This window comes from Rattus norvegicus, chromosome 15 (genome assembly GCF_021556685.1).
Source record: "Rattus norvegicus strain SHRSP/BbbUtx chromosome 15, alternate assembly SHRSP_T2T, whole genome shotgun sequence".
Taxonomy (NCBI): domain Eukaryota; kingdom Metazoa; phylum Chordata; class Mammalia; order Rodentia; family Muridae; genus Rattus; species Rattus norvegicus.
The window spans coordinates 15736247-15758882 of record NC_141548.1 but is presented as its reverse complement, the minus strand read 5'-3'; the positions used below and the strand labels follow the sequence as shown (position 1 = coordinate 15758882).

At 41.3% G+C, this 22636-nt stretch overlaps 1 protein-coding gene and 1 pseudogene across 17 annotated transcripts in view; both read right to left on the bottom strand.

Moving 5' to 3' along the window:
• Nucleotides 1–22636, bottom strand: part of Cadps (calcium dependent secretion activator) — a 466682-nt gene that overhangs the window by 306114 nt on the left and 137932 nt on the right.
• Nucleotides 5984–7635, bottom strand: LOC148000837 (histone deacetylase 1 pseudogene; annotated as a pseudogene).

The following is a 22636-nucleotide window of genomic DNA, read 5'->3' as shown; positions in this document are numbered from 1 at the left end:
CAGAGAGAGAGAGAGAGAGAGAGAGAGAGAGAGAGAGAGATGAAGAGACAGAGAGAATGAAAATATTTCAGATAATTATATTGCTTAGAAAATGATGCAATGTTTAGTTGTTTATTTTGTACTTGGTATAAACAATGTCACTCTTTTACTGTGAGTGTGTGTGCGCGTGTGCGTGCGTGCATGTGTGTGTGTTTGTGCACGCACATGTACTCACTGTTATGAGAGTGCAGGCATTTATATGCCATGGTTCACATGTGGAGGTGTGAGGACAAGGAAGGATAATGTCAGTCCGTGGCTTCCACCTTGATTGCGATGAGGTTTCCTGTTTACCACTGCATACACCACGTTTAGCTGGCACATGCGCTTCTAGGGGCTTTCCTGCCTCCACTTCCCATCTTGCTGGAGGACCACTAGGTATGCAGACGGATGCTCACATCCCTAGGCTTGCAGGAGTTCTGATGAGGCAAACTCAGGTCCTAGAGCTTTCACAGAAAGCCTGTTACCCACTGAACCCTAACACCAGCCCTGTAACATCCTTCTTTGCTCTCAGAAAAACCTTCTATCTTGCTATCTGAAACAATCCCACAAGTCTCTTCTCGTAGATCGGAGTGTGAGATTCCCATTAAGCTGCTGCACCCCTTTAAGGTGAATATAACTTTTATTTGATTCCTCATATGGCTGCTTATAACTTAATGATATTGAAGGGCAGGTGTAGGTCTCCTTTAGGTTTCTGTTTACTTCAGTCACCATTTCTTTACTTTTGCTCTTAAGCAAAACCCCTAAGTTGTTCTTCCTGTTGCCTGACAGGTTCCCATTCATCTGCCCACCCTCAGCTTTGTACTAATAAGGATGGTACTGAAATTAAACTATCAATGACACATGCTGAGGAGTTCTGAGATGTCCTATGCCTCTTGTAACATTGAATTCTTGGACTCAGAATTTATGAATGCATAATACAGTACTATCAAATCGTAGCATGCCTGGGAGGATCCAGTATCAAATTCATGCTTTTCCAGAACTTTCAGCTGTAAACTCCCTGCCGGTCAGTCAGCACAACATAGCAATGACCCATCCCCTCTCCATGCTTTTATTGGCCCACTTCTGAAAGCCCCAAGTACGATAATGTCCCTAATGGAGTTAACACAGGAAGAATGCAGTTCAAGAAAAACTCACGTCAGCTTACCCAGCTCAGAAACACTGGGCTCTGCTGATGTTTAGGATTCTGGTTTCATGTCATAAATAATCTACAACTCAGGTAATATTTATGTGAATAAGTGGGGAAGTTTTTTTTTTTTCTGTGTGGGAACTGGAAAAAGTCGCTTCCCTTGGCTGTGTCTTCCTCCTTTACCTGATGATAGGCTTGCTTTGGATGGCCGTCACCATGCTTTAAACTTGCTGCTAGCAGGCTCAGGAGCAAGGCGCTCCCTTGCCCTTGTCTAAATTCCAAACATGTTTATTTCCAGTGCTCTCCACAAGTCCCTGCTGCGGCATGGGCTGCCCCCTCACTCTGCAGCAGAGGGCAGAAAAGAGCAGATGGCTAAAACATTGCTCCCTGGAGAGCAGCCAAAAGGTAAACCATATCCAGCAGAGGTTACTACTGTTTATCTCATGGCACAGAAGTACCTCTGGCAGGAATGGAAAGCCAGAATCTCTTTTACGAGGAAGACAGTCTTCCCTGGAGTTGTCTCAGTGACTTCAGTATGGTGGCTTGAGCTTGGCTCCCCCAGTGCTTTCTGCCAGACGCTTGCCAGTGCCTGAGTTGATGCTCAGTCAGCAGACTTGATGCTCTGTGGTACTTTATCTTCTGATTCTATGTATCGGCTGCCTGTTCTCTTCCTTTTGCTTGCTACATGTTTTATAAAATCATGAAATGGGAAGCATCTCTGTTCTAGATCATTCTCCACACAGAACCACTTTGTAAGAGACTCTCAACCGTTGGGTAACATTCTAACTCTGGCAAACTGGAGCAAGGCCACTTGGGATTCTCTTCCTTGCCTCATGCAGAGAACACCATTATCCCATAGGCAGCTGCTTCTCCTTTGCCCCTTAGCTACTTCTCTCTAGCTACTTTTCCTTTTCAGTTGTTTGCCAGTTTCCATAGCAGTACCATGGGGTGCATAGCCGGGGATGCTTGCCTTGAGAGTTTTGAGGAAGAGAAAGCTCCAGGCTTTCTATACCCATTGCCTTCATTCTTCAGTGCTCTTTGGCTTACAGAATCATTACTCCAATTTTAACCTCCGTTTCTAAGTCTACTTTGTCTCTGTGTCCAGTTTCTTTTTTTCAGAACAGCGCCATCCCAAGGGATAGGAATATTTCCCGTTAGCATCATTTCAGCCTGATTAGCTCTAGATGGATTCAAAATTCAACATGGGTTTTGGGGGAAAGTATTTACCCACTAGCAAGAGCTATGGCTGTTTCCTCCCACTAATGATAGCATCTGCAGCGAGGTAGATGCATGAATGAGCAGAAGCTGACAGTGAAGCCTGACAGATGTATTGGACCAGAATGCTCTCAGAATAGATGACAGAACAGTGTCACTGATCAGGCAGTGTCTGACTCGAGGGCGCACCAAATCCTTGAAACATGGCCCTTCCAACTTGACCTGCAGCACCATGACTACAAAATGCACACCAGATTTAAGGCTCAAAACTTAAAACGCAAGAAAATTACTCGTTTTTCTGTTGCTTATATGTTGCAATGAAGATACTTTAGGTATACTGGAGAAAGGAATATGTTGTTGAAATCAATAAATTTTGCCTCATTTGTCATACTTTAACGTAATTCCGGGGACACATCAAGTGACCCACATTACATGTACACTGGATAGGACTAGGTAAAGAGAGCTTGGAGCATAGACAAAGTGTAAAAGTGGGAGGAATCCTGAACACGGCAATTTTATTTTGTGGGCATTTTGCGTATGTCCTTCAATGCATACACATCAACAGTATGTGCGGACACCGTGCACATGCTTGCACTGTGGTTTCACATCTGCAGGTCATCTGAGGATCAGAGCTAACGGGAAAATATGCATCTGCACTAACCAGAAACGCATCTTTTTCTTGTCCCTATCCCCTAAAAATAGTGAGTAACATCTGCTTGAGTAGCACTGGGAGTGTCACTGGGTATCGTAAACAGTCTGGAGCTGGCTGTAAGCATATGAGAGGACTGTGTAGGTTACATGTGAATGCTACATTTCTTTGGATAAGGGACTTGAACATCCATGAACTCGATATACAAGGAAATCTGCTGGAGATACCGAGGGATGACTATTCTACATGTAAACTTTTATGTAACCATATGACCCATTATATATGAATATCGTTACTTTTGGAGTTAATGCTTTAGCATTTTATATCTATAGTATATAGGGGAATATAATCTCAGGGAAAAAATCCAACCTCCCTCTCAGCCTTAACAAGATGGAGTCTAAAGAGACCTAAGGAAGGAGCCCAATTGAGTAACTGGTAACTGCCTGAAATTTTGGATCAGCAACAGAGCAGGTTTTTTTCCTGTGCTCAATTGAGGTTTTAGTATTAAATATTCTTACATTAAGTGTTAATTTAGATACAATATTGCAGCACTTGTGGGTAGTATCTGTTGCCCTCTACTCTGTGTAAGGTACATACTTGTCCCATGCTAGATTTTAAAGATGCCTTAGACTCAGGCCAAGATGTACCAATCTCACATTCTGCACTGGAACCTGAGAACCATGTTTATTTCCTGCCTCTGTTTGCCTACCTCCCCCACCCTTTTCTTTGGAGGGGATATTTTTTGAGACCCTTGGGTATATATGTGGCCCTGGAATTTACTGTCCATCTATTCAAAGCTGGTCTCAAGTTTGTGTTCTTCCTGTCTTACTGGAATTGGGAACCATATTTTCAATCTCTGCCAAAGGCAACTGTTCATGGGAAGATGAGTACTAAAGGTTGGGGACCTTGGGTGACTTGCTAATAACTCAGTAGTGATCATTATTACTTTAAAGTTCATGTAGAAAAAGGAAGAGCAGTAACAATTAGGAAACAGGATGGTCCTTCCCCACATCTTCACTGCTCACCAGTGTTCAGATATTTGTGATTCAATGATTGTGAGAATGATGATGTTCTGGGAAGGTTCTAGGTGATTCTCAATCCTGCCTGACCATGAGACTTCACAGAGAAGGAAAAACAGGAGATTCAAGAACTGCTGACTCTTGGACCATGTCTCGACCAAATCACTCTCTCTGGTTTTAGAACCTAGAGACTGCTTTCTTAGAAGTCATAAATGAACAGATATGAAAAGACAGTGAAACTGGCATCTGTAGACATGTATATTCAGCCACTGTCAAGATCAAGGCATAAACGATTTCTAGCCTTCTAGAAAGATCTCTTACACCTCTTCTGATTCCTATGCCTCCCACCGACGTGGAACTGTGGTTGGCTGAGAATCACTACCTGAGCTCCTAGAACACTGGGTATATTACCTCTGCCACCTTCCACCTTATCTGTGAATTTGGCTTTGAGCAATTTCTGCAAGAGGTGAAAGAGAATAGGGAACAGTGGCATGCATCTTAATTATGCTAATTATCCAAGCAAAGAAGAAGGTTGGCACAAATGTCATATAAGCCTGTCATCCTGTTTCCTACAGTTCCTCTCACTGTGTTGTGAGACAGGTTCTCTCAGCCATTTGCTTGGACTAGCTGGCCAGCCAGTGCCAGGATCTTACTCTGTTTGCCTCTCCAGGGTTAGTGTCAAAGGAATAATGTTGACCATAGAGGAGTAGAGAAGAGGGATTCACATAGCCAAGGAAGAAGGAAGCTAGACACAAAATGGTCAATGCATGCACTGTAGTTGGGTTAGAGGGATAACTTGAAATATTCTTTAGCACAGCATGGCAATAAGCATACTTGTCAGCAATTAGACATATACATTAACAGAGGTAAAGAAGATTTCAAATGTTCCCATCACAAAGATTAACTAAGATTCCAGGTAATGTATGTGTTAGAGAATATGTCTTATCATTAGACTCTGTATACATGGACTGAAATATTATATAATACCTCATAACTATGTATCATTAAATGGTCAATAAAAACTAACCCTTCACTGAAATTCCATATATATATATTTATATAAAATATAATTTCCATATGCATATTTCACAATATTGGAATTTAAATTAGGGGATATTTATATATAAAAATATATATTGGTGATCACATATACAGATACATCAGTAAGGCAAGTCCCAGAAGCAAAGGTATCAGGGTAAAGGGTGTTTTAGTATTTAACTTTTGTGGATACTTACTTGTCCTTCATAAGGATTATGCTAAATTGTATACCATCCCAGAAGGTGTGAGGGTGTCAGTTATGGCTTCCTATTAATATTGCTATTAGTCATCTTTGTGAAGAATGCATTTCTTGGAAATTGGCAATGTTGACATTTCCTCCATAGTCTTAATAATATACATTATATACGTAATATATATAGATTTCAGAAACAGAGCTCTTTGTTCTTTTCTTCACTTGAGTCATAGATAGGTCTTTATCCCTCCTTGGGTCAAATTTATACCTACATACAACTTACTGACTTTATTCACCCCATTCCCTTCTCCTTTTTTTTTATATAGAAATGTGTTGTTTTATTACAAAGAGCCTCACAAAATAAAAATATCTCAAAAAGGAAGCTAGGCTAACAACCTCCACCTACAGAATTGGGGAGAGACAGGGCAGTGTAAGTTTCTCTGCTTGCCCCGGGTGGGTGGGAAGGTAGAAACAGAACCAATCTAAAAATGGCTGATATTACCGAAGCCGGAAAAGGGGTCCCAGAAGACACAGTCACCCCTGCTGAAAAGCTTAACAAGGGCACCTTAGCAGAGCTCCTAGGCAGGCACTTGCAGTTCAGGATTTTGTTTTCCAGTTGTTTTCTTTCCACTCAGATCCTATGTGGTTCAAAACTCAGACCTGGGGCAGGATGGACAAGGGAGCTCTGGGAAGAGTTCTCCCAGCACCGCTGTCCTTTGTGCCAGTCTCTAGTTCCTATCTAGTCCCTGGGGACATTATATTTAATGTATTTTATATAAATACACGGGAATGGAAAATATAAAATCTGAGAAATTGAGGGAAAATGAGGGACTTGGGGAGAAGATGGAGCTGCAGACCTTGCCCAGGCCAAATTGACTTCTTTTTTGACCCCTTTGGCTTCTGGTTTCTCATCCTTGGTTTTCTCCTCTTCTGTGGCTTCTTTTTCTTCAGAATCTTTTTTTTCTCATCCTCTGTTTTGACTCTTTTGGCTTTTTTGAAGTTAGAAGAGTTCTTGGGACCACCTTCTCCCTCCTCATCTGAATCAGAGAATTCTTCCTCACAGGCAGTGCGTTTGTCAGAAGAGCAGATGGAGATGTGCTTGTCAGGGTCTTCCTTATCTTCCTCACTGCTCTCTTCTGGGATGGCACCCTCTGGTATGGCCTGCATTTGGACCCTAGGAGCATGGGGCAGCATTCTCAAGTTCTCAAAGTGCCACTGCTTGATCTTTTCTAGGTATTCATTAAGTGGCCTGGTTAGTCATATTGGAAGGGCTGATGTGAAGCTTGAAATCTGGTCCAAAGTATTCAAAGTAGTCATTGTATGGTAGCTCTTTAGGGATCTCTGTGCCCTGGCCACAGCTGTTTCTTAAGTCCAGCACCGAGTGACATTACGGAGGGTGTAGCCACCTCCTCCCAACATTAGCATTGGCAAGTTGAAACTCTTCACGAACTCCACACACTTGGCGTGCCCTTTGAGAGTCAGATTGAAGCAATCTAACTTTGAAGGAATCTGAGCCGCTCTGTAGGACCACTGCACTAGGCTGAAACATCTCCATTACTTTGGACATGAGTGGCTTGAAGATGGCTTCATAGGACTCATCATTAATGCCATCTCGCAGTGGGTAGTTAACGGCTGTCTTTGCCAGCCCCAATATCCCGTAGGTCCCCAGTTCCTGGGAAGTACTCTCCATATTTATAAAAGGACACGGTCATGACCCAGTCTGTTGTATAGAAGGCCTCTTCCACACCATAGCCATGGGGAATATAAATGTCAATATTCAGCACCCTCTGGTGATACCTCAGCAGTTCCAGGATGGCCAAGACGATATCATTGACGTAACAGAAGCCAGATGCTTCAGACTTCTTTGCATGGTGCAGGCCCCCAGCCCAGTTCACAGCGATGTCTGTCTGCTGCTTATTGAGTTTCACAGCACTTGCGACAGAGCCACCCGTGGACAACTGACAAAACTCAATCAAGCCATCAAATACTGGACAGACCTCACCCCTGTTGAATCTCTGCATCTACTTGCTATATTCAGACATATTATCTGGGCGAATAGAGTGCAAGAATTTAATGTAGTCATCACTGTGGTACTTGGTCATCTCCTCAGCAGTGGCTTTGTGAGGATGGTAGATTTCCATTTTTCAATAAAGACCATGGTTGGACAGCAAATTTTGAGTCATGCGGATTCAGTAAGGCTTCATTGGGTGCCCTTGTCCATAATAGTAGTTTCCGACATCCCAGTCCTAGCAGTAACAGAATTTCCTCTTGACACCCTGAGGCTGCACCATCTTGCTCACCATCTGGCACTCCCCTCAGTCTGTCCACCGCCTGTCGCTCCCTTCTCCTTCTAAGTGCGCTTTCCCCTCTTAAACTCTCCTCTCTCCACTCTCGTGTCTTTTTCTTTTGTTTCTCCCTTTGATTAAGAAAATTCTCCTTTTTCGTTGATTGGATATTTTTTATTTACATTTCAAATGTTATTCCCTTTCCAGGTTTCCTGTCCATAAACTCCCTATCCCATTCCCCCTCACTCTTCATCCAGCCACTCCTTCCCCGCATCCCTGCCCTGACATACCCCTACACTGGGGGGGTCAAGCCTTGGCAGGACCAAGGACTTCTCCTTCCATTGGTGCCCAACAAGGCCATCTTCTGCTACATATCCAGCTGGAGCCATGGATCTGTTCAAGTGTACTCTTTGGGTAGTGGTTTAGTCCCTAGGAACTCTGGTTGGTTGGTATTGTTGTTCTTATGGGGTTGCAAGCCACTTTACCTCCTTTGAACCATTCTCCAATTCCTCCAATGGGGACTCCATTCTAGTTCAAAGGTTTGCTGCTAGCATTTGCCTCTGTATTTGTCTTACTCTGGCTGAGCCTTTCAGGAGACAGCTCTATCAGGCTCCTGTCCAGCATGCACTTCTTGGCTTCATTAATATTAACGAGGTTTGGTGGCTGTATGTATGTGGGCTGGACTCCAAGTTGGAGCAAGCTCTGAATGGTCATTCCTTTAGTCTCTGCCCCAAACTTTGTCTCCATACTTTTGTTCCCCCTTTTAAGAAGGACTGAGCATCTGCACTTTGGTCATCCTTTTTGAGCTTCATGTGGTCTGTGGATTGTATCTTTGGTGATTTGGGCTTTTGGGCTAATATCCACTTATCAGTGAGTACATACCATGTGTGTCTTTTTTGTGAGTGGGTTACCTCACTCAGGATGACATTTTCTAGTTCCATCCATTTACCTATGAATTTCATGAAGTCATTGCTTTTGGTAGCTGAGTAGTACTCCCTTGTGTAGATATACCAAATTTTCTGTATCTATTCCTCTGTTGAAGGGCATCTGGGTTCTTTCCAGCTTCTGGCTATTATAAGTAAGGCTGCTATGAACATAATGGAGCATGTATTCTTGTTATATGTTGGAGCATCATTTTGGTATATGCCCAGGAGTGGAATAGCTGGGGCCTCAGGTAGTGCAATGTCCAATTTTCTGAGGAATCTCCAGACTGATTTCCAGACTGGTTGTACCAGCTTGCAATTCCACCAAAAATAGAGGAGTGTTTCTCTTTCTCCACTTCCTAGTCAACATCTGTTGTCACCTGAGTTTTTGATCTTAGCCATTCTGACTGGTGTGAGGTGGAATCTCAGGGTTGTTTTGATTTGCATGATGACTAAAGATGTTGAACATTTCTTTAGGTACTTGTTAGCCATTTGATATTCCTCAGCTGAGAATTCTTTGTTTAGCTCTGAACCCCATTTTTAATAGGCTTATTTGACTCTTTGGAGTCTATCTTCTTGAGTTCTTTGTATATGTTGGATATTAGCTCTCTATCAGATGTAGGACCAGTAAAAATATTTTCCTAATTTGTGGGCTGCCGTTTTACCCTAATGACAGTGTCCTTTGCCTACAGAAGCTTTGTAATTGTATGAGGTCCCATTTGTCGATTCTTGATCTTAGAACATAAGCCATTGGAAATTTTCCCTTGTGCCCATGTGTTCAAGGCTCTTCCCCACTTTCTCTTCTATTAATTTCGGTATATCTGGTTTTATGTGGAGGTCCTTGATCCACTTGGACTTAAGCTTTGTATAGGCCAATAAGAATGGATCGATTTGTATTCTTCTACATGCTGACCTCCAGTTCAACCAGCATCATTTGTTGAAAATAGTCTTTTTTCTTCTGGATGGTTTTAGCTCCTTTGTGAAAGATCAAGTGACCATAAGTGTGTGGATGGATTCATTTCTGGGTCTTCAATTGTATTCAGTGATCTCTCTGCCTGTCTCTGTACCAATACCATACAGTTTATATCACTATTGCTCTGAAATACAGCTTTAGGTCAGGAATGGTGATTCCCCCAGAAGTTCTTTTATTGTTGAGGACAGTTTTTGCTATCCTGTTTGTTTGTTTTTGTTTTTGTTTTTTTTTGCTATTCCAGATGAATTTGCAAATTGTTCTGTCTAACTCTATGAAAAATTGAATTGAAATTTTGCTGGAGATTGAATTGAATCCATAGATTGCTTTTGGCAAAATGGCCATTTTTCCTATATTAATCCTGCGAACCCATGAGCATGGGAGATCTTTCCATCTTCTGAGATCTTCCTCAATTTCTTTCTTCAGAGACTTGACATTCTTGTCATACAATCTTGGTTAGAGTCACATCCAGGTATTTTATGTTACTTATGACTATTGTGAAAGGTGTCATTTCCTTAATTTCTTTCTCAGTCTCCTTTGAGTAGAAGAAGGCTACTGATTTGTTGGAGTTTATTTTATACCTAGCCACTTTGCTGAAGTTGTTTATCAGGTTTAGTAGTTCTCTGGTGGAACTTTTGGGGTCACTTAAATATACCATCATATCATCTACAAATAGTGATATTTTGATTTCTTCCTTTCCAATTTGTATCCCTTTGAGCTCCTTTGTTTTCTGACTGCTTTGGCTAGGACTTCAAGTAGTATATTGAATAAGTAGGAAAAGAGTAGACAGCCATGTCTAGTCCCTGATTTTAGTGGGATTGCTTCATGTTTCTCTCCATTTAGTTTAATATTGGTTACTGGTCTGCTATATATTACTTTTACTATGTTTAGGTATGGGCCTCGACTTCCAGATCTTACCAAGACTTTTAACGTAAAGGGGTGTTGAGTTTTGTCAAATGCTTTCTCAGCAGCTAAAGAGATGATCATGTGGTTTCTTTTCTTTGAGTTGGTTTATATAGTGGATTATGTGGATGGATTTCCATATATCGAATCATCCCTGCATCCCTGGGATGAAAATTACTTGATCATAATGGATGATCTTTTCAATGTGTTCTTGGATTTGGTTTGGGAGAATTTAATTGAGTATTTTTGTGTTGATATTCATAAGGGAAATTGGTCTGAAGTTCTCTTTCTTTGTTGGGTCTTTGTATGGTTTAGGTATAAGCATAATTGTCACTTCATAGAAGGAATTGGGTAGTGTCCCTTTGTTTTCTATTTTGTGGAATAGTTTGGACAGTATTGGTATGAGATCTTCTATGAAGGTCTGCTAGAATTCTGCACTAAATCCATCTATTCCTGGGCTTTTTGCTTTTTTTTTTTTTTGGATGGGAGACTTTTAATAACTGCTTGTATTTCTTTAGGAGTTATGGGACTGTTTAGATGGTTTATCTTATCCTGATTTAACTTTGCTACCTCGTATCTGTCTTGAAAAATGTCCATTTTTTCCAGATTTTCCAGTTTTGTTGAATATAGGATTTGTAGTAGGATCTAATGATTTTTTTGAACTTCCTCAGATTCTGTTGTTATGTCTCCCATTTCATTTCTGATTTTGTTAATTGGGATACACTCTCTGTGCCCTCTGGTTACTCTGGTTGAGGGTTTATCTATCTTCTTGATTTTCTCAAAGAACCGGCTCCTGGTTTTGTTGACTACTTGTATAGTTCTTTTTGTTTGTACTTGGTTGATTTCAGCCCTGAGTTTAATTATTTTCTGCTGTCTACTGTTGGGTGTATTTGCTTCCTTTTGTTCTAGAGCTTTTAGATGTGTCAAGATGCTAGTATATGCTCTCTCCAGTTTCTTTTTGGAGGCACTCAGAACTATGAGTTTTCCTCTTAGCATTGCTTTCATTGTGTCCCATAAGTTTGTGTATGTCGTGCCTTCATTCTCATTAAATTCTAAAAAGTCTTTAATTTCTTTCCTTATCTCTTCTTTGACCAAGTTATCATTGAGTAGAGTTTGTTCAACTTCCATGTGTATGTGGGCTTTCTGTTGTTTTTGTTGTTAGTGAAGAGCAGCCTTAGTTTGTGGTGATCTGATAGGATGCACGGGATTATTCCAATCGTCTTGTATTTGTTGAAGCCTGTTTTGTGACTGATTATATGGTCAGTTTTGGAGAAGGTACCATGAGGTGCTGAGAAGAAGGTATATTCTTTTGTTTTAGGATGAAATATTCTATAGATATCTGTTAAATCTATTTGGTTCAAAACTTCTGTTAGTTTCTCTATGTCTTTGTTTAGTTTCTGTTTCCATGATCTGTCCCCATTGATGAGAGTAGGGTGTTGAAATCTCCTACTATTATTGTGTGAGGTGCAATGTATACTTTGAGTTTTATTAAGGTTAGTTTTATAAAAGTAGGTGCCCTTGCATTTAGAGCATAGATATTTAGGATTGAGAGTTCATCTTGGGGGATTTTTCCTTTGATGAATATGAAGTGTCCTTGCTTCTCTGCTATGATAACATTTGGTTGAAAGTCAGTTTTATTCAATATTAGAATGGCTACTCCAACTTGTTCCTTGGACCACTTGCTTCAAAAATTGTTTTCCAGCCTTTTACTCTGAGGTAGTGTCTGTCTTTGTAACTGAGGTGTGCTTCCTGTATGCCAAAAAAAAATGCTGGGTTCTCATTAAGTATCTGGTCTGTTAGTCTATGTCTTTTTGTTGGGGAATTGAGTCCATTGTTATTAAGAGATATTAAGGAAGAGTGATTGTTGTTTCCTGTGATTTTTGTTGTTAGAGGTGGAATTATGTTTGTGTGTCTCTCTTCTTTTGGTTTCATTGCAAGAAGATTACTTTCTTGCTTTTTCTAGGGTGTAGTTTCCCTACTTGTGTTGGAGTTTTCCATCTATTATCCTTTGTAGGGCTGGATTTGTAGAAACATATTGTGGAAATTTGTTTTTTTTCATGGAGTATCTTGGTTTCTCCATCTATGTTAATTGAGAGTTTTGCAGGATATAGTAGCCTGGGCTCTTAATTGTGTTCTCTTAGGGTCTATTTGACATCTGCCCAGGATCTTCTGGCTTTCATAGTCTCTGGTGAGAAGTCTGGTGTATTTCTGAGAGGTCTGCCTTTATATGTTACTTGACCTTTTTCCCTTGCTGCTTTTTATATTCTTTCTTTGTTTTGTGCATTTAGTGTTTTATATAATGGGAGGAATTTTTTTCCTGTCCAACTATCTGGAGTTATATAGGCTTCTTGTATAATTATGGGCATCTCTTTCTTTAGGTTAGGGAAGTTTTCTTCTATAATTTTGTTGAAGATATTTACTGGCCCTTTAAGTTGGGAGTCTTTACTCTCTTTTATATCTATTATCCTTAGGTTTGGTCTTCTCATTGTGTCCTGGATTTCCTGGATGTTTTGGGTTAGGAGTTGTTTTTTTTTTTTTAATCTTTAAAGGTTGTGTCAATGTTGTCTGTGGTATCTTCTGCCCCTGAGATTCTCTCTTCTGTCTTTTGTATTCTGTTGCTGATGCTTACATCTATAACTCCTGCTCTCTTTTCTAGGTTTTCTATCTCCAGGCTTGTTTCCCTTTGTGATTTCTTATTGTTTTATTTCCATTTTTAGATCCTGGATGGTTTTGTTCAGTTCCTTCACCTGTTTGGTTGTGTTTTCCTGTAATTCTTTAAGGGATTTTTGTGTTTCCTCTTTAAGGGCTTCTACATGTTTACCTGTGTTGTCCTGTATTTCTTTAAGGAAGTTATTTATGTCCTTCTTAAATTTCTTTGTCATCATCATGAGATGTCATTTTAAATCCAAATCTTGCTTTTCTTGTGTGCTTGGATATCTAGTATTTGCTTTGGTGGGAGAACTGGGCTGTGATAATGCCAAGTAGTCTTAGTTTCTGTTGCCTAGGTTCCTATGCTTGCCTCTCGCCATCACGTTGTCTCTGGTATTAGTTTGTCTTGCTGTCTCTGACAGTGGCTTGACCCTTCTGTATGCCTTTGTGTCAGCACTCCTGTAGACCTGTTTTCTTACAGCCGGATGTGGGTACAGAGAGCTTTGGGACCGCTTCAGCTCCAAGTGCAGGCAGAAACCGGAAGGGTCCTGTCCCAGACTGCTCCTGGGTTTGTGTGTCCTGAGGTCTGCAGGTCGGTCGCTCTGAGCAGAACATTTGGTCTTACCTTTCCTCTCAGGTGTATCAGTGCTACTGGTGGCTTTCAGCTCTGGGTGCAGGCAGAAACTGTGGTGTGTTTTTCTAACCCCCAAGTTTAATTAGGATTCTGTGTATGAAGAAAGGATTATTTACTATGCATGAGCAGTTTGCTTTGGTTATAGCACTGAGGAAATTACAATCACTAACTGCTCAAAGCTCCTCAGGAGAGGGCAGACACCCACAACATACCCCCTCCCTCATGATAGAGTGTATTGTGGGTCCCCATGTCTGCAGGCTGTGTGTTAGCATCCACAGCTGTTGTGTGTTCCCAACTACAAAGGCCATACATGTTTCTTAGATATTGAATTAAAAACAAAGGCTTGCTGCCACCTCCAAATTTCATTTCTTTAGCTTTCATCCTATCTTTAATTAGCTGAACTTTGACCCACTGCCATTCATATTATACATGGAAGGACAAAGGTTAGAAGTAGGAGATAAATGCATGTATTAAAGTGTGTTAAATGTGGGTGTGCATGACTTGTCTCAGTTCATCTTTTTGATGGCCCCCGAGATATTTGGCAGTTAAATTTCTCTCTGTTCTTCTAAGTCCCTGACTATTGGACATAAATTATGCACTGCAGCAGTTCTCTGACATAACTCGATATTATTATGACCATTTTGTGCACAGAGGAACTGGCTAGGAGTACAAGGACTCAAGGTCATGAAGTTAATGCATGGGAATGAGCCAACCTCTATCCTAGCCAATCTGGAGACGAGGAGTTATTACTGCCTCAGACTTTGCCATGGGGAAAGGATTGCTAATGAGTGTATGACTTTGCATTAGGGCTGAGTCACTGCTCATTGTCTCTTTATACTATCAGAATAATACTATCCTTTATAGAGCTTTTATCAAGTGTCAGTCCCTGTGATGTATCATCTTCCTTAATCTACATTAAAAGTCTGAGATAATGTAACGGGCTTTTCTCTCTACCCCCGAAGTCCTTCAGAGAAGTAGACTCTTTTGCACCAAGTTTAATGTTGGCAGGACTTGTCAATTAAGGAGCTTCCCCAGAGATAAAGCCATGACCCCATGACACCCTTAGAGTCAGTCTCGAGCAATACACAACTCTTGGTAAAGCTGGTACTTTATAGGGGTGACAACATGGAGACACTCCCTTAGTCCCACTTCTTAGATCCCAATACACACTCACATTTCTGCCTTTTCTTTTCTTTTTCAAAATTCACCATATTCTCTCAATATCTTTCTCTTTAATCAAGCTAACCACTGTAATAGGTTCTCTCTGGTTTCATTGAAATTAGTTGAAATTATTCAGCCAATATGTTAAGGTGGTAGAAAAGGCCCAAAATAGACACAATGCCAAATTCCCTTATATACATTGGTAAGTATATAAAACCCAGGTTATAGTTTAGTTGGCACCAAGAGAAGCACACATGCGAGCAAATCTTAGAACATCTCTTATACAAAGCTGTTAAAAGTAATTCTGCCACAAAGGAGCTGCACTTCAACATCCCATAGCTTTGCAGTGTATTTTGCTATCGTATTGCAGTGTAACAGTATGGTTTGTGGTCAGCTTTGTAATGTAGCAGTGATGATGGCCTCTTTGGAAAAGCTGTTTGATTGTGATGTCTGGAGGCTGAAAAATCCCAAGAAAACTACTCAGTGGGCCGGAGAGTTCAAGGGCAGAAGGAAGCAGGGGCTGAGAGGTCCAGCAAGTGATTTCTAAAGAAAGCTACCAGCAGCATTACTTGCTTAGTATGGTAAAGAATATCAGGGACTCACTCAGATGTATGGAGAAAATCAGCTAAAAATAGTAATATTCAGCAAAACACATAGGTACAGAGAAGATGTGACTGGGGGTCGCACAGTGAAGGGTGCCTGAGATAGAAAGATTCCTGTCATTTTAAGCTTTTGTCCACACAAAAATATCTTGCTACATATAGGGTCAGAAAAACTTGCTTTAAATAAATAGATTTCTATGCCTGTGTTGTGAATTTTGCTAGATTTGGCTAGATTTTGTCTCTGGTTCTTAGGGGAAGCACTGCCAGCCAAGATGAGAAGTTTTCATGTTTGCTCTGTATGTGTAGACAGACTTACATGCTCTTTTAGATAGACAATTATTGTCCCTTTTGATGCTTTCAGACATCCTGACTATTACTTTGCTCTCCTGACTCCTTCTATAGTTATCTTCCTCCCTGTCTCTTCGAAGTGTATCCTGCAATTCCTCTCTGTTAGCCACCCCATCCTTCTCCTGTCACTTTCTGGGTTTCTGTAGTTACTAAGGATTATAGACATATCTGAAGACAAGGAGCTAGGCATCTCAGATAAGATAGAACATCCAAGTTTGGCTTTCTGGGCCCGAGTTACCTTACTTGATATTATCTTTTACCCTATTTACCTGTAAGTGAATAGATCCGCGAGTGAACTGTATTCTGTAGTGTAAAGGTGCCACATTTCCCAAGCCACTTGTTAGTTGAAGGGCATTTAGCTTGTTTTCACTGCCCAGCTATTGTAAATAGATCAAGAATGAACATGGATGAACCTGAAGATCTGAGGTGATCAATCTTTCAGGCTTATGGCAAGGAGGGGAATAACTGGATAACAAAGTATAATTATTTCTAGCTCTTTGAGGGTTCTCTATGCTGAGTTTCAGAGTTGCTGGACCAGTTTATATTTCTACCAGTGAATGAAGCTTCCTTTTCCCATACATCCTCTTCAGAATTGTTCATTGTTTTGTTGATCTTCATGGTGTGTTTATATATTTATTAGGCTTTCCTTCATCTCTAGCATCTCAAATGTAAGGCCTTGATAAAGGATTTTACCTCTCAGTAACTGTGGTTACCATTATTTGGAAATGATAAAACACACTTTATAGAATTGTATATGTGACAATATATACACACATATGTATGGTGTGTGTGTGTATGTTTATGTATGTGTATGTGTGTTTGTGTTTGTGTGTGTGTGTGTGTGTGTGTGTGTGTGTGTCTGTGTGTGCATGTGAGTGTACAGGTTTGAAGGTCAGGGACATCTGGTGCCTTTGTAAGACGTCCCCAGTTTATTTTCTGAGGCAAAGCACTGTTACTACACCCAGTGCCTACCGATTGACCAGAATGTCTGGTCATTGGACTCCAGAGATCTTGTACACTAGGGCCACAGAACCTCGTTAGTGCCTAGCTTCTTTATGTGGGTTCAGGGGTCTGAACTCAGGTCCTCATTTTTCATGGCAAACACTTGACCTCCTGAGACATCTTCCCAGCTCTAGAAATATTGTATTAAACTAATAATCCATAAGTAGCACAAGACATAAACACTCAGCCAGTTCTCCTATTTTGCAACTGCTATTATCACTATGAGAATGTACTTAAATATTTGATGGTATTTATTAAATCAACAGTCATTGAATGCCTGCTATGTTTTTAATACAACTTGAGAAACTTGTTCTTCCTTGAAATACTGTAAACTCTCGAGATTTAGGGTCATCTCTATGAAGTCTACCTTGATCCCTCGCAAGAAAAAAAATTAAAACTCCTTTTTTTCTGGGTCTGTAGAGATTTCTCAGTGGTTAAAAGAACTTTCTGTTCTTGGAGAGGACCCAGGTTGTATTCTCAGCAACCACATGTTGGCTTGCAAGCATGTGTAACTATAGGTCCAGGGGATGTCATGCCCTCTTCTGGCTTCTGTCGGTACTGCATGCAAGTGGTGATGAGGCATAAGCAAAGACAAAACACCCATATACATAAAGTAAAAATAAATGAATCTAAAAAACATTTTTTTGGAAACTAAGCATTAAACAATGCTCCATTCCACTGAATGTTTGAAGGTAGTTTAGGGCAGCATGGCCCATACTGCATAAATGCATCTGGAGATGCATAGGAATTTAAAAATGAAATGCCAATACATTCTTCTCAGTTACTTAAGATACAGCAGAGCATGTGGAGATCTGCAGGACTATGTAAATTCACATTTATCACCTGCTTCTAGATTAAGAAAATTTACAGATTGTAGCCTCTGATATCCATTTCAGTTTGTGTGTCCATACCTAGACTGTTAGGATGCCACGGTGGGGATAGGGTTGGAGTGTGCTCTTCATGGGCTTGTGGTTGGAAGTGTATTTCCAGTATGGTGGGGTGAGAAGGTGGTGAAATCTCTAGTATACTGTAATTAATCATGGGGTGCCACCCTTGGAAGGTGTTGATACAGTTCTTGTCGGACCCTGTGTTAGTTCCTGCTAGGGTTGGTTGCTGAAAAAAGGGGAGTTTCAACATCTGATTCTCCCTTTGGATTTCTGTTTCATCATACTTGATCTCTCTCTATCATGTCCTCCAATCATGTTGCCGTTTCTATGGTAACAAGGTTATAGGTGTCCTTACAAGCAGATGGGTCCACCAGTCTTGGAATTCTGCCTTACAAACGAAGCTATTTCATAAGCACCCAGTTTATTTTGTTATAGTAACAGAATATACTAAGGACTATCTGGAAATCTCTAGAAAGCTTAAAGTTCAAAGGCCCGATGATAGTTTCTTTAGGCAAACTCAATGTGTCCCAGATTGTTTGCTTGGGAATCAAAGCACAGTTCCCAACAGCGGTGTCTCATGCTGTCACCCAGAGAAGGCTATGCTGCCATTTGATCTCCTTCCTGTCACCTCTTCTGAAACAGTCTTGAGAAGTAACCTTCCCTGCCCTAGCCTTGCACGTTCTGGGATTATAGGCTTGTATCTCCACCATGTTCCCATTGGTATTGCAATTTTCTACTATCTGTACTGATGGTTTCTACAGCTTATCAAATCTTTTAAAAAATAACCTACTGGGACACAGAGATGGCACAATCTTTCTCCTTCAGGTCAGCCTCACGTGCTATTGGGTAACCAGCTACAAAACATATTGGCTGGTTATCACTGGTTGATGGTCTCTAATTCTATCATGTTGTTTGACGGACACTTTTTTAGCTACATTAGTGGGTATTCAAAGTCCTTTCTAAAAAAAAAAACAGTATTCATAATTCAAATTGAACGCTCTTTTCTCATCTCCAGTGGTATAAAAGCAGGTTCTAGAAACAAGGTTCATTAGGCCAACTCTAGACAGGCAGAGAGAATCAAAGGACAAATGAGGTGCCCAGTGCATAGTCTTAGCACAACCATTATCTGAACTTCCCAGAGGGCAAGTGATTTTTCTCTTGCAGAGAAAGACTAAAAATCTGTATATTGGAACTGAATGATTTTGTGGGTTTCTTTTGTATGCAAAGATCTTAGCCATATTCACTATTCATTCAGCAGACTCACCACAGTGAAAGGCAGCCGGATAAATACCTCAGTGCTAAGCTGCATCTCATACTCATTGGCGCCCAAGATGAGACCTGCTGGGCTTCCCCAGACTCTCCCAGGTTGTAGAACTAAACATGTGTTTGTTGAAAGAAAGAACAGACGAATGCCAAATGTTGTTGTAGTCATTCACATCAGTCTTACCAACATTGAAGTGGGTAACAAAATTTCAAAGGTAACTTGAAAAAGGAGAAACAGTAACTTTTCTACAACTCTCCTAGTCCAACCCCCTTTTTTGCTTTTACAGAGATTGTCCCTATCTATCTTATTCTCATATTAAAACTTGTTGAATCATTTGTATATTCACTTTCCTGGTACAAATCTAGTCCACCAGTCACATTTATTGTACTCGTCCCCATGTGTTTTGTTTGTTTGTCTGTTTTGTTCTTTGTTTTGTTTGTTTTGGTTTTTATTTTATTTTTTCCTGCAAGGGACAGAGTTTGCAACTCTAACCATAACCCCCACTCTTGTCTCACACTTGATCATTAGATTCCTCCTGCCCAGTTAGTCATACTTGGCTCTCCTAAAAGCTAGCTTCTACAGAACAGCAAGGGTGTTCTTCTCAAGGTAAAATTGAAGTCTTAATATCTGGGGTAGACTCCACAACCTGGGCAGGGCTATGAGATACTGTATGACCCGGATCCTTCTGTCCTTTGGGATTTCCTTTCTTAGCTCCTCCCTCCTTGTCTGATGTGGTCACTACATCACACCATGCCATGCCACGCCACGCCACTCCAAACCATGCACACCATGCTTGCTACACCATGCCATGCACACCACTTCTTTTCTTCTGCCTATCTGGGAGCTGGTCTCCCAGATAGCTCATGTTGCTTCCCCCTAAACATTTATTTTTAAGTTAAATCTCCCACCTCTTGGAGGGCTTTTACCTACAGCTAAGGAGACAGCTCCTTCCCAGTCCATGTTTTATTTTTTCTTAGCATTTACAAAGCTATTCCAATCTTAATTCATTAGTTCCCTGCTAACAAATCAAAAGCTTCATATGACTGAGAAGACCTGGTTCCCATCCACCATGTTGTCTGTATCAGTGCTGCTCTCTAAGTGATGGCGCCATGTATAATTGATGTATTTTTTTTAAAATGCTGCACATTTAAATGCTTGACCTAAAGAGCCTTAACTGTACTTGTTCAGCTGAACCATTTTACCCTTCCAGGGTTTCCAGACTATTGTCCTTCAAATAGAGGGAATGGCTGTACTAGATGCTTTTCCAGACAGGTCTAGAGCAAACTACTGCTCTTTCTCTCTCCTAGCACCCCAAGTGCTACAGTTCCTAGAATGCCAGCTGGAGTAGCTCAGACGCCTGCCAGCACAGTTAAATGGCTCAGCCCTCTCGTTCATGTGAGGATGCAGACACAGGCCCGGGTGTGCGCTGTGGGTTGAGCCAGTTTTGGCATCAGAGAGGGAAACTCTAAGCCTCTATGGTTGGAGAGGGTACTTAGTCCATCTTTCCATTTCTGGAAGATGGAGCGCAACCCATATGCCACTAGGCAGAGCATATTGTTTGTCGCTGCAGGGGTGTTTTACCCTCTGCATGAGGTTGCACGGCAGCAAGTAGATTGCGTGTTTCCTTCTTTGGGGTCTGTGGGAGGCCTCCTTGAGTGTGAGGAATGCCGACAGGAAGGGGTACATTTGGTAAGCAGAAGCCAATCATGGGGTCGAGATTTGGAGATGGGCTCTAATACATGTTCTAAAATGTCAGATAAACACGCAGGTCCAGGAGGTGAGACCATTTTTGGCAAGAGAAGGTAACCAGAGAGGCCTTCAAACAGAAAGAACTTTTGGTAAGTCAAGGTCATGATAAGGTGAGCTTTTATGACATTCTAACTTCACCAATGGCTTCAGCTCAGGGTAGCAATAGAGACCTAGACCCTGACTAGAACACTCTTAGAAGGGCAGGGCCCAGTTCCTACCAGTGCTTCAGCACCTTCTTGTCCGTGACCCTGCACACAGACTTCTGACACTGTATTCCCCATACCTCTAGACCTTCTCCTTGCCTGTGCCTTCATACAGGCTGTTTCTTCATCCCAAACCATTGCCTGGAACTTAACACACAGGATGCTCCCTTCAGTCTGAATCCATGCCTGAACCTTCATACAGGATGGTTTCTCCATCCTGAATCCTTTCCTGGGTCTTCACACAGGTTACTACTTGTGTCCTGAAGGTTCGTTCTTCCCTTCTTACTTTGCCTGGAAAGTATCTGCTCATCCTTCGCACATCAAACTGAACCAATGAATAAAAGAAACTACCTGGAGACCCCAAGGTTATATCAGAGATGGAGGCTGGAAGGCATCACACATTCTGAATTTTATGTAGGTAGAGGTGCATCAAATACTCTGCTCTTAGAAAGAGTGGCATCTTGTAGAAGTGGGACAATTTTTCTGTAAAACATAGTGTGTGTGTGTGTGTGTGTGTGTGTGTGTGTGTGTGTGTACACGCGTGCATGTGTGCAGGCAGTAAGAAAGCTAAGAAGACCTCTAAATGAATGTGTTAAGCAATACTTTTCAACCTGGGGTCCTCTGGGGTACATATATGCCAGCATATAATGAGGGACAGATTACTATGGTCCAATTTCCTTTCCCAGGAGGACTTACCTTTGTCTGTTAACTACTGATGAATCTGAAACTTCAAGAGCAGCATGCTCTAAGCTTCCCAAAGTCCAGCATATACATTGGGCCATCACAGAACTGCTGCCTAAAACGCCTAGTAGGCATTCTTCTTGGTCTGTTATGAAGTTTCCAGAACTAAACACCAAGACTTCTCTGCTAACTAAGGTATTTTCAGAATCCAGTTGCTGATATAAGTTTAGAGCTTAGATGCAACAACGGAACCCAACCAAATATGACTTTTTAAAAAATATTGTTCAAGTAATCATTTTACAAGTGAGTGACTGTCACCAGGAACTAGCCTAAAATGTTTACTCAGAGCTTCTCACTTAGTTTAGTGTTCAACAATACCTTGTAAGGTAAATAATAAGTCCATGAGTTTGCAAATGAATAAAGCCAGGTTGGGTGGGTTGTCATTTATGGTCACATGCAGGCTAAATGTCAGCTCTTGAGTGTAAACTCCATTCAGTCTCCAAAAATAACAGAATGCTAACAAGAGCAGACACATAGCTTCCACAACACAATGAGAGAAGTTCCTTGTTAAATACTGGCTATGAGGCAGTGGGAACTCCACGGAGTGTCAATGAATCTTCTTATGTAGTGTCCACTGGGGAACTGCTATTATCACATAGTCCAGGAAACTGGAGCTCGCTGTGGTGAAGCATTTCACTCACAGTTTCCAAGTTAGTGGTGGCAGCCCTTGTAGTCACATCAGACAGTCTTTCTGTGAAGTGTCTATCCTGGCCTGTGTGGAATAAAGCTCCTGCAGACTTGGGGACTGGAGCTTACTTCTCCACCTCTCTGTCAGGGGTGGTGTTGCTCACATTCTGGTTTCTGGATTCCAGAAACGTTACCAAGTTCTGTGACCCTAATAGACAGCCAGGAGTAGCAGTGGAAGGGGATGCAATGCCCTAAAGTAGCTCTAACAAAAATGTGAGGCCAAGTGAACAACTCAAAGGTGACCACAGCGGGTCAGGGGCTTTGACTGAGGTTCTGTGTTCTTCAGATCCAGGGAAGCAGCCAGAGAAGTAAGATACTGCAATTTACTGGTTCCCTTTGAGGTAAACAG